Raw genomic sequence first — 11,967 nt, 5'->3', positions numbered from 1 at the left:
AAAAATAAAATAAAATAAAATATATAAATTTTTTTTTTTTTTTGTGTGTGTGTGTGTGAAAAAACACGTTTTATATTATTTTTAAATGAATGCTATAAGTTAAGAATTGGGCATGTAAAGCAAAGGCATTTAAAGAGTAAGTTCACCCAAAAATGTCAATTCTGTTATTAATTACTCGCTCTCATGTTGTTCCTGAGTCTGTGTTCCAAACCCATAAGACCTTCGTTCATTTTTTTTTTTTTTTTGTGTGTGTGTGTGTGAAAAAACACGTTTTATATTATTTTTAAATGAATGCTATAAGTTAAGAATTGGGTATTTAAAGCAAAGGCATTTAAAGAGTAAGTTCACCCAAAAATGTCAATTCTGTTATTAATTACTCGCTCTCATGTTGTTCCTGAGTCTGTGTTCCAAACCCATAAGACCTTCGTTCATCTTCGAAACACAAATTAGGGCAAATTAAGCCTATTTTTGATGAAATCCGAGAGCTTTCTGACCCTGCATTGACAGCAATGCAACTAGCATGTTCAAGGCCCAGAAAGGTAGTAAGGATATCGTTAAAACAGTCCACGTGACATCAGTGGTTCAACCATAATTTTCTGAAGCTACGAGAAAACTTTTTGTGTGCAAAGAAAACAAAAATAATTTATTCTACAATTTCTTCTCTTTTGTGTCAAATTTATGAATGGCAGTGACCTGATGCAAGTGACGCTGGTAGGTCAAATGATAATGACAACATGGCGAATGTAGTACATCCAGGTTACACTCATACACCACACATTACTTACACATTACTTATATAGAGTATGCGATTTCGGACGCAGCCGAAGTGTTAAAAATTCACAAACATGGCAGATTTGTGAGACTGACGGTTGAGTGGTTTAGTGGTTTAAAGGTGTTTAAGTGAATAATAATCACTAAACCTGATGAAAAAAATATTTATTTAATGTTATCCTTTTTATATTTAATCTGTAACAATAATGTGACCTTTAATAAAGATAAGTTGGTCATTAACTTTTAAATGGATCATTCTTCAAACACATGAGGAAAGTTCTCAGCATGAAGGACACGTGATTGGCAGATCAACACGCCACTTTTTCTCCAATATGGTAGGAAGTTTGTAACTTCTGCTTCTTATTTTTAGTCATTCAATTTCTCTCAGTGCAGGTGCTGTCACGGCTGGGTACTAAAAGAGAATAAAACTAAAAAGAAGTGTGTAACAATCGGTAACTATAAGAAATGGGAACAAAGGAAACAAGGAACAACAACGAAGTGTAAACTAAAACCAGAATGGAACGTGACAGCTGCCAACACGTTTTTTGTACTGTGTTTGCACCTGTACTGAGAGAAAGTGAATGAAATGAAAATGAAACCGAACAGAGGGCGGCCGAAGTGTGGCCGCAGTGCATGTTTGTTTTGGTCTGAGATGCGGTGTGTGCGACATGGTTGAAAAATCGTATATAGCCCCTTTAAAATTTGTACAGATGAGCAAAGAGAATGGAATATAATCTTGGCCTGGTTTCTCAATAACGTGACTCTAGAATAATACATGTTCAAAAGGAAATAATTAGTTTAGCAAGCTTTTTAGCTTTTCGCTACAGGTACAAAGACAAATAGTGTTTGTAATGTTACTGGGTACAAATCGGGTACATTTGGTTACTGGGTACATTCAAGTCTCTTTCTCACACTGTCTATAAATTGCATATAATTTGCGGGCATCAGGGAGCCTCTATCAATTTATGGGCGACTCCCTTATCCTCTGGGAGAGGTGGGATGTCTGGCTCAGCCCTATAAAAGACCACCTGAGCAGACATTTCTGCTGCACTGTTTTCCATTTGGAATGTTGTCATTTCAAACTGCATTTAGCATCATTTATCAGCAGGTGGCAGCAGATGATTTGATGAGGATGAAAAATATAAAAAAAAAAAAAACACTGCTCTTTTTATTTTTTCGTATAGTCTCATTCATGAGATATGAGGGAGACAAGATCTGACGTGTTCTAGGTAATCAAAGCCTCAGTTTTTGTCATTCACTCACTTTTTTTTTCACAAAATCACAACATCAAGTCTGATTCTTCATGATTTCAGAGCAGAAGTAAACTTCTAATTCTGCAAAACACAATAAGTTATTCTGAAGATTGTTGGGGCCCAAACAACACTAAACACCATTGGCTTTTATTTTATAGGTGAAAATAAATAAAACACAAACAAAGAGTAATTTTTCAAAATATCTCCTGTGTTCCACAGAAGAAAGCAAGTTAAAGTTAAAGACCCTCCCACTTTGTTAAGCTATAAAATGAGACTGAAACAGGCACATTATTTCATTCACCTCCTGATCAAAGATGGATCTGCAAATCTGTTTTTCTTCTGTTCGTTCTTTTCACTGCAGGTACAAAGACTAATAGTGTTTGTAATGTTATTGAGTACAAAGGTCTGATTCTAAATTTCATAGCGCAACATGACCAGACAGAAGTGTAAAGATCAGAAGGATCTAGAAAGTTTCCAAACTCTCCCCCATCATAATGCAATTTAGTGGTCATAAAACAAGAAACAGATAGAAAAAGGAAAGCAAAAGCACTTGTCAATTTAAAGGAAAATGTGTACATTACTGTATAAGAAAATGAGACGTGAAACAACATTTGTTTTCATGAGAACATGCATGTTCCAAGTCATAACATGACAAACTTTAAATGTGCATTTCTAAAAAGTAGTAAAAGGCTCAAAAGACCCTAAAGCTCTTTCTTTCTTTTTTTTACTACTTTTTATGAAAGAGCTTGCTGTGGAGCCCATGAACACATTATGAACATTGGTGGGAGCAGGTGTTCTTCGCAAGTTTTTGCAGAGCTTCGATGGTGTATTTCGTGCACTTGAGGTAGTGGATGTTCACTACATACAGACCCATTAGGAGTCCAAATGCCTTGGGGACATCGGAGATGTCAGTGATGACAGGATGTCCAAATGAGAGCAATGTTGGTTATTCCTTGGGAAGCACATCACATTGCTGCCTCTCAGTTACAATCAGAATGCCCTCGTCAGTTTCCTTCACAACATCCTCAATTTCACTGGATGGCTGGGAAAACACAAAATATTACATAACTTATTAACTTTATATCAACTGAACACACATATGTGCATATTAAAGTTGTGTGTTTTGTTAAAAGGACAGCTACCAATAAATGAAAATGGTCATTCACCCTCAAGTTGTATACATTTCTGTTATGCTGAACACAAAGGAAAATATTTTGAAAAATGTTTGTAACCAAACATGAAAGCCAAAATTCAATGGTGCTCCTCAAATGTTTTGGTTACAAACATTCAAAATAACTTGGAATTCAAAAAAGCTTGTACAAATTTCTTTGTTCTGCTGAACACAAAGACTTTAAAATTCCAATGGAAAAATAAGTGGAAAATACACCTCCGGAACCAACTAGCCTAAAAAGGGAAAAATGTTGCATGTTATTTTCTTTACCGGTATTCTACATGATTTCTGAATGTCATAAAATGTGACAAACCAATGCAATGTATGCGTTTTTTTCCTTAATCCAATTTTGCCTGCTTGCAATTCAGTCTAATCTGTCCCACCATTTTAATAATGATCTGAAAATATCTTGGTGTAAAGAGATATTCCTTTTAAATAACAGTCTGTTGCACTGCATGTTCCAGAGTAAAGCATGACCCTTAAAGGGTTAGTTAACCCAAAAATGCATGTTTTACTTACCCTCATGGCATCGTAGGTGTGTATGACTTTCTTCTTCCAGACGAATCCATTATATTAAAAATGATCCTTGCTCTTCCAATCTTTATAATGGCAGTAGGCGTTTTTTTTTCAACAGTCCAAAAGTACTCAAATAAAGCACATCCATCCATAATAAAAAGTGCCTCCCATGGCTCCGGGGGGTGAATAAAGGCCTCCTGTAGCGAATCCATGCGTTTTTGTAAGAAAAATATTAGATTTCTTATAATACGAATATGATACATTTGACCAAGTATTGATTGGAAGAAACGTTTCAAGCATGAATTCTTAAACTCACACATACCAAACATGAATACGACCCCTTAAGCTATTCAATAGTTATTAACACACAATACATACACAATAAATGATTAAAACATGATGGTTAAACATGTGGGTTAGATACATGATATGGGGTTAGATATATAGCAATGGTTAGTTGCTCGAGTCCTTTTAGTGTCATTTAGATGCATCTTCACATGGAAATGAAGTTTCTTTGGCATTCTGTGGACGTAAGGAGACCAGAGATTAAAATGTCTGTAAGGAATTTTAGTCTCTCTGTTCTTGTCGTGAAGTGGGGGAAGTCAATTTACGAGGAGCTTGTGACTGTAGTTACTATCGTGTGATAGTCATGCGGTCATCTCTTTTGACCATTATTCTTGATAACTTGCCCCAAAATTGGACTTGTTAATGTGTTCTTTTGTGTTAATGTTGAAAACTGTTCTGTGACAGGGGCTTAGGTTTAGGCTTGCTTCAGAGAGGCTGGGGTCTGATTTATGACATCCTGTTGTCTTGGGCCTCTGTGGAATTTTTGTGACTCCTCGTGCCTCAACTTGGTTTTGACCAAATCTTAGATTGTCTGATTCGGTCTGATATCCTACATTTAAAACGTTATAAACACTTTTCTCTCACTTCCGTGAGAGCCGTTCCGGGTGGATGACGTAGGACATAGGAGTCATGCATGCACCGGTGATTAGTGAAGAACATGGAAGTGTGGAGGAGAGACAGCAAAACAAAACGCCTGTCACGAATTAGAAGCACAAAATGAGGATTTGTAAAGAAAAATGTCGGATGATTTCGGGTTGGGCGTTGGCTGGCGACGCGGAGCTGTGGTCTGCAGTTGAAGGGTAGACAGCACTCTTCGGAGATGCGGCGTTCGGCTTAACTCAGAACACGAAACTCTCAACGGAAAATAAAACAAACTAAAGAAATAGAAATAGATGTAAAGTTTGATGAGACCAGGTGGCGTTTCTTCTCATGGTTTTGGAGGAGCTGGCGTGTAAGCCAGACCACGCTCAAAACTAAAGAAGCATGACTAGGAGTGAAAAGCTAAAAGCCGCATGGCTAAAAGCTAGACACAAAAAGTCAGACCCGCAAAAAGGCAAAAGGCAAAAGACCAAAAAGCGCTAAGTTTGATGGTGTCCTGAGTATTTAAACCAGGCTGTTTAACACACCCAAATGGTGTTTTGACCAATTGTAGCTCGGGGTGTTGCAATGTTTCTCCTTCCCATTCATAAATCAACTGTTATCTCATCATTCACATGACCTGCGTTTTTCCCGCTCTGGTAGAGTATGATTTTGGACATGATTTCTATCACGAGGATATGATACATTTGACCAAGAATTGACTGGGAGAAACGTTTCAAGCATGAAAATTCAAACTCACACATACCAAGCATGAATATGACCCCTTAAGCTATTCAATAGTTATTAACACACAATACATACACAATAAATGATTAAGACATGATGGTTAAACATGTGGGTTAGATACATGATATGGGGTTAGATATATAGCAATGGTTAGTTGCTCGAGTCCTTTTAGTGTCTTTTAGATGCATCTTCACATGGAAATGAAGTTTCTTTGGCATTCTGTGGACGTAAGGAGACCAGAGATTAAAATGTCTGTAAGGAATTTTAGTCTGTCTGTTCTTGTCGTGAAGTGGGGGAAGTCAATTTACGAGGAGCTTGTGACTGTAGTTACTATCGTGTGATAGTCATGCGGTCATCTCTTTTGACCATTATTCTTGATAACTTGCCCCAAAATTTGACAATCTCCTTGGACTTGTCAATGTGTTCTTTTGTGTTAATGTTGAAAACTGTCCTGTGACAGGGGTTTAGGTTTAGGCTTGCTTCAGAGAGGCTAGGGTCTGATTTATGACATCCTGTTGTCTTGGGCCTCTGTGGAATTTTTGTGACTCCTCGTGCCTCAACTCGGTTTTGACCAAATCTTAGATTGTCTGATTCGGTCTGATATCCTACATTTAAAACGTTATAAACACTTTTCTCTCACTTCCGTGAGAGCCGTTCCGGGTGGATGACGTAGGACATAGGAGTCATGCATGCACCGGTGATTAGTGAAGAACATGGAAGTGTGGAGGAGAGACAGCAAAACAAAACGCCTGTCACGAATTAGAAGCACAAAATGAGGATTTGTAAAGAAAAATGTCGGATGATTTCGATTTAAGCCAAGAGGAGACTGCTTTTCCTTTGCTAAAGTAAGGAAACTTTGCTTCCTTTGCTCCTGTAAACAAACTCGCGAGACTAGCATATCTCACAGGCACGTGCACTGTGCATGCGTCCTGCGTCATCCGCCCGGAGTGGCTTGCACGTATGATCAGGCCGTTTCTATCCAATTTGACACCCTAGGCGAAATCCCTATTTTATATATATAATTATTTTCAGACACCAGTTGCTTGTCACGTTCAAATTGGTTGTCATAGTAACGACACTAATTTGTGGAGATTCAGTGCATTGAGTTCCACAAATCTGAATGCATTATTTGTAAATTGACTGTTAAGATAAACATTTTGCACAATTTAGTATCTGTAATATCATTGTGTTGCCACTAGATGCCTGTATAGCCCTATCCCTAGTGGCTAAGACATTGCACATAATTTACACATAAATCACACATAAATTAATTTTATTACATTTTGATTTGGATACTATATACTATACTACTACATATTGTTTAGATATCAACAAACATATTGTTTGTCTTTATCTGTTTTTTGTTCAATTTTTTTGTTGTTGTTTCTTGAAACATTGATTTAAAGTGTCAGTTATTGCTAAAAGCCGCATGGCTAAAAGCTAGACACAAAAAGTCAGACCCGCAAAAAGGCAAAAGGCAAAAGACCAAAAAGCGCTAAGTTTGATGGTGTCCTGAGTATTTAAACCAGGCTGTTTAACACACCCAAATGGTGTTTTGACCAATTGTAGCTCGGGGTGTTGCAATGTTTCTCCTTCCCATTCATAAATCAACTGTTATCTCATCATTCACATGACCTGCGTTTTTCCCGCTCTGGTAGAGTATGATTTTGGACATGATTTCTATCACGAGGATATGATACATTTGACCAAGAATTGACTGGGAGAAACGTTTCAAGCATGAAAATTCAAACTCACACATACCAAGCATGAATATGACCCCTTAAGCTATTCAATAGTTATTAACACACAATACATACACAATAAATGATTAAGACATGATGGTTAAACATGTGGGTTAGATACATGATATGGGGTTAGATATATAGCAATGGTTAGTTGCTCGAGTCCTTTTAGTGTCTTTTAGATGCATCTTCACATGGAAATGAAGTTTCTTTGGCATTCTGTGGACGTAAGGAGACCAGAGATTAAAATGTCTGTAAGGAATTTTAGTCTGTCTGTTCTTGTCGTGAAGTGGGGGAAGTCAATTTACGAGGAGCTTGTGACTGTAGTTACTATCGTGTGATAGTCATGCGGTCATCTCTTTTGACCATTATTCTTGATAACTTGCCCCAAAATTTGACAATCTCCTTGGACTTGTCAATGTGTTCTTTTGTGTTAATGTTGAAAACTGTCCTGTGACAGGGGTTTAGGTTTAGGCTTGCTTCAGAGAGGCTAGGGTCTGATTTATGACATCCTGTTGTCTTGGGCCTCTGTGGAATTTTTGTGACTCCTCGTGCCTCAACTCGGTTTTGACCAAATCTTAGATTGTCTGATTCGGTCTGATATCCTACATTTAAAACGTTATAAACACTTTTCTCTCACTTCCGTGAGAGCCGTTCCGGGTGGATGACGTAGGACATAGGAGTCATGCATGCACCGGTGATTAGTGAAGAACATGGAAGTGTGGAGGAGAGACAGCAAAACAAAACGCCTGTCACGAATTAGAAGCACAAAATGAGGATTTGTAAAGAAAAATGTCGGAATTTAAGCCTTTAAGCCAAGAGGAGACTGCTTTTCCTTTGCTAAAGTAAGGAAACTTTGCTTCCTTTGCTCCTGTAAACGAGACTAGCACCAATTTGACGCCCTAAGCGAAATCCCTATTGCCCCCCCAAATTATATATATATATATAATTCTTTTCAGACACCAGTTGCTTGTCATATTCAAATTGGTTGTCATAGTAACGACACTAATTTGTGGAGATTCAGTGCATTGAGTTCCACAAATCTGAATGCATTATTTGTAAATTGACTGTTAAGATAAACATTTTGCACAATTTAGTATCTGTAATATCATTGTGTTGCCACTAGATGCCTGTATAGCCCTATCCCTAGTGGCTAAGACATTGCACATAATTTACACATAAATCACACATAAATTAATTTTATTACATTTTGATTTGGATACTATATACTATACTACTACATATTGTTTAGATATCAACAAACATATTGTTTGATCTGTTTTTTGTTCAATTTTGTTTTTGTTGTTGTTTCTTGAAACATTGATTTAAAGTGTCAGTTATTGCATTATTATTTCAGTCAAACCTTTAAAACCCCTTTGTTACCCCAAACTACATATAAAAGCTTTATCAGTGGCATAAAAGTAACCAATGCTGGTACTTAATCATTTGCTGCTCGTTAATGTGTTAACTTCCCCTTTAAATAACGTGACGCTCTTCCCTCTATGACACTGCTCCCATTAAACGCTGTTGGAAGTGAATGAATTGATTCAGCATTTCGACACCTCCGTAAGGATGCATGTTGGGGGATCCAGAGGGGGCGGCAGTCATATTTCAGGGTGACCGTGCTACTCTTTATCACAACCCTGCTAAAAGTGCCAGTACGTGTGCTCATTGGCGCCCCTTCAGCTGGTGGCGCCCTAGGCGACCGCCTAGCTCGCCAATGCCTAGAAACGTCCCTGCATATGATAGTCAGCGGAAGTGAGAAAAAAGTGTTTATAACACTTGAAGGCCCTTCATTGGTTGCCTGTTCAATTTAGGATACATTTTAAAATCTTATCATTTGTTTTTAAATCTCTGCACAATCAACCACCTGTTTATTTATCTGAATTGCTGCATCAGTATATCCCCTCGAGAAGCCTAAGATCTTGCGACCAGAACCTTCTTGTAATTCCGCATACCAGACTCAAGCGTAGAGGTGACCGTGCCTTCTCAGTAATTGGGCCTCGTCTTTGGAATGACTTGCCAGTGGAGATCAGAACGGCCCATAGCCTGTCTATTTTTAAGTCTCTTTTAAAAACCCATTTGTTTTCATTGGCCTATTAGGACTATATTCTTGCCAATTGTATTTCCTATTTGTGTCTTAATTTTCTGGTTGCAGTTTTTGTACTACTAAATTTTATGATGACGTTTCTTACTGTGAAGCACTTTGGTCAGTCTTGTGGCTGTTTTTAATGTGCTATATAAATAAAGTAAACTTGAAACTTGAAACTATAACGTTTTAAATATGGATATTTTTCTTACAAAAATGCATCAATTTGCTACAGGAGGCCATTTTTAACGCCCTGGAGCCGTGTGAGGCACGTTTTATGGATGGATGGATGCCCTTTATTTGACTACTTTTGGACTGTTGAAAATAAAAACACCTGCCTACTGCCATTAAACAGCTTGGAAGAGCCAGGACCATTTTATTTTTAATTTAACTCAGATTGGATTCGTCTGAAAGAAGAAAGTCATATACACCTAGGATACCTTGAGAAACATGGGCTAATTTAAATTTTTTGGGTGAACTAACCCTTTAGGCAAAGTTGCTAATGGCCAATATGCCAGCACTGCTATGAGCCTGAACATTTTCAGGATTCACAACAGCATTCAGCAAAATAATGAAAAATGGCGATGGACATAAACAGGGTTTCTGCTGGTTTTATGAAGATAAATTCAAGCCTTTATAAAGACCTTTTAAATACCAATTATAGAAAATTCAAGGAATAAACTGAAGGGAAAATAATACGTCAAATTATGTTCTCTAAATTTTGAAGTTGTTTTCCAATTCAAATATCAAAATTTTCTTAAAGGGTTCACCCAAAAAAGAAAAAAAAGAAAAGAAAACTGTCATTTACTAAACCTCAAGTTGTTCTAAACCTGAATGAGTTTCTTTCTGTGACAAGTCCCAGATAGTCTAACACAGTACACAACCCCACAATGTGTTACAACCCCAGATCACCAAGATTTCTTCTTCTATTACCTGGACCACATCACTGCAGATTGATGGTGCTCAGTTTAGTCACCCACAACTGTAATTCCAACAGTCATGCTCTTGATGAATTCCTGCTCCGAGCCTGTGTGCTTTAATAAAAACAAAGGGAAGCATTCAAATGTGCCTTACATTCATAAAGGTTACAGACTCCAATAAATGTGCATTTATAAAGTAAATAAATTTACTTACAACTTTGTCAAAGCTCTACAATGTGAATGTCATTTCCATTATGTCTGCATAGCATTTTGATGGATACAACTGCAAAAGGACTTGCTGCGGTCCATCCACAAGATTATTGAATTCTGCGCTGATCTTCAGTCATTCCAAAATATCATAAACATGAAAAATACAGAAACACGTTAAAACATTGTAAAATAATAAACATAAATATATAAATAAATCTTTACAGAGAAAGTCAAATGTATTAACAAGTTTTTTTTAATTACCAAAGCCCAACTTTACCATCCAGATGAGGCTTTTAAATTACACAACACAGAATTATAACAAAATAAAAGGAAATTTAACACATTTGTGTCTATCCTTATTGTATGGCTATTTATACATATATAGCTAAGCTATTATTGCTGTTATTCAAAAACCTATAGTTTTGTATGTATGCAATATACTTATGACTGTATAATCACGCAGCATTACAATGGGTTCTGGTGAGGCACTTGAATGACTACTTCAGAAAACTGAAAGAAGAGTTTGTAACGTTACCTTCAAAACTTCATCTGAACCAAGCTTATGTCAGCAATATCAAATGTAACGTCAAGTTGCGCTCGCCAAAAGGACTCTGAGGGACATGCTCATTCGTTTCCCTTATAACATGCAGAAAAGAGACAGTTCGAGTAGTAATCTTGTTTTTTCCCTAATATTTCATCTATGTATATTCTGACGGATGTCTTTACGGATTATAAGACGATGTCAGGTATGATGCGATTTAAATTTTTCCTTTCTCTTTGGAGTGTTACAAGCTCTTGGTGCATAAAGAAGATCTGTAAAGTTGCAAAGACTAGGGTCTCAAATCCAAAGAGATATTCTTTATAAAAGTTAAGAGTCAGCCACACCTACCTAAAACGGCTCGTTCTAACACGCCCCTACATATCTACGTCACGATGTGGGAAGATTTGCATAACGCCGCCCAAATGTTCATGCAAAGAAAGAAGGCGTAACTTTTATTCTCACTGTAGTATTGTTGCCGCCGCCGCCATGTCGTGAAGGCGCTGTGTGTTTCATTGTGAAAGCGAAACTACTTTGTTTGGCCTTCCAAAAGAGGAGGATATCCGCTTCGTCATGCCTAGAGCTGATCCGTGCTGGTCGCTGAGGAAATACTTTAACTTCGCGCTGTGGATCGGCTTTCTGTATTTTTGAACTATCTCTTTAACCACAAACTCATGTTCAGCATTCCTAACCTCCCCATTCCTAAATATCTTAAGGTCACATTCGTTTTTCAGCTGTTTGAAGTATGGCTGCTAAAGGACTTTGCTCAGGTCAAATCAGGGTAGGGCTTGACAAAGGATTTCATTGTACACCTTTACTATATAAACCTTTGCACCTGACAGTCAAATGCAAGTTTACATAAAAATGCCTAAGATCAATCGGCTTGGAATTTATTGAATAAATCAAGCCAAGATTAGTTTATATTATTTTAACTTAAATATATTGTTGCAACTACCTAAAACATGAAAGGATTAAAATAGGTACAATGTGTCCTAACTGGATATTGGATTGATAATATGTGGCAACTACAATGAGTGTGAAAAGTAAAATCTCTTTCATGTATCATGACATATATATATATATATA

The sequence above is a fragment of the Sinocyclocheilus grahami genome, unplaced genomic scaffold (genome assembly GCF_001515645.1).
Source record: "Sinocyclocheilus grahami isolate Dianchi unplaced genomic scaffold, SAMN03320097.WGS_v1.1 scaffold61.1, whole genome shotgun sequence".
Taxonomy (NCBI): domain Eukaryota; kingdom Metazoa; phylum Chordata; class Actinopteri; order Cypriniformes; family Cyprinidae; genus Sinocyclocheilus; species Sinocyclocheilus grahami.
This window is presented reverse-complemented; position numbering follows the sequence as displayed.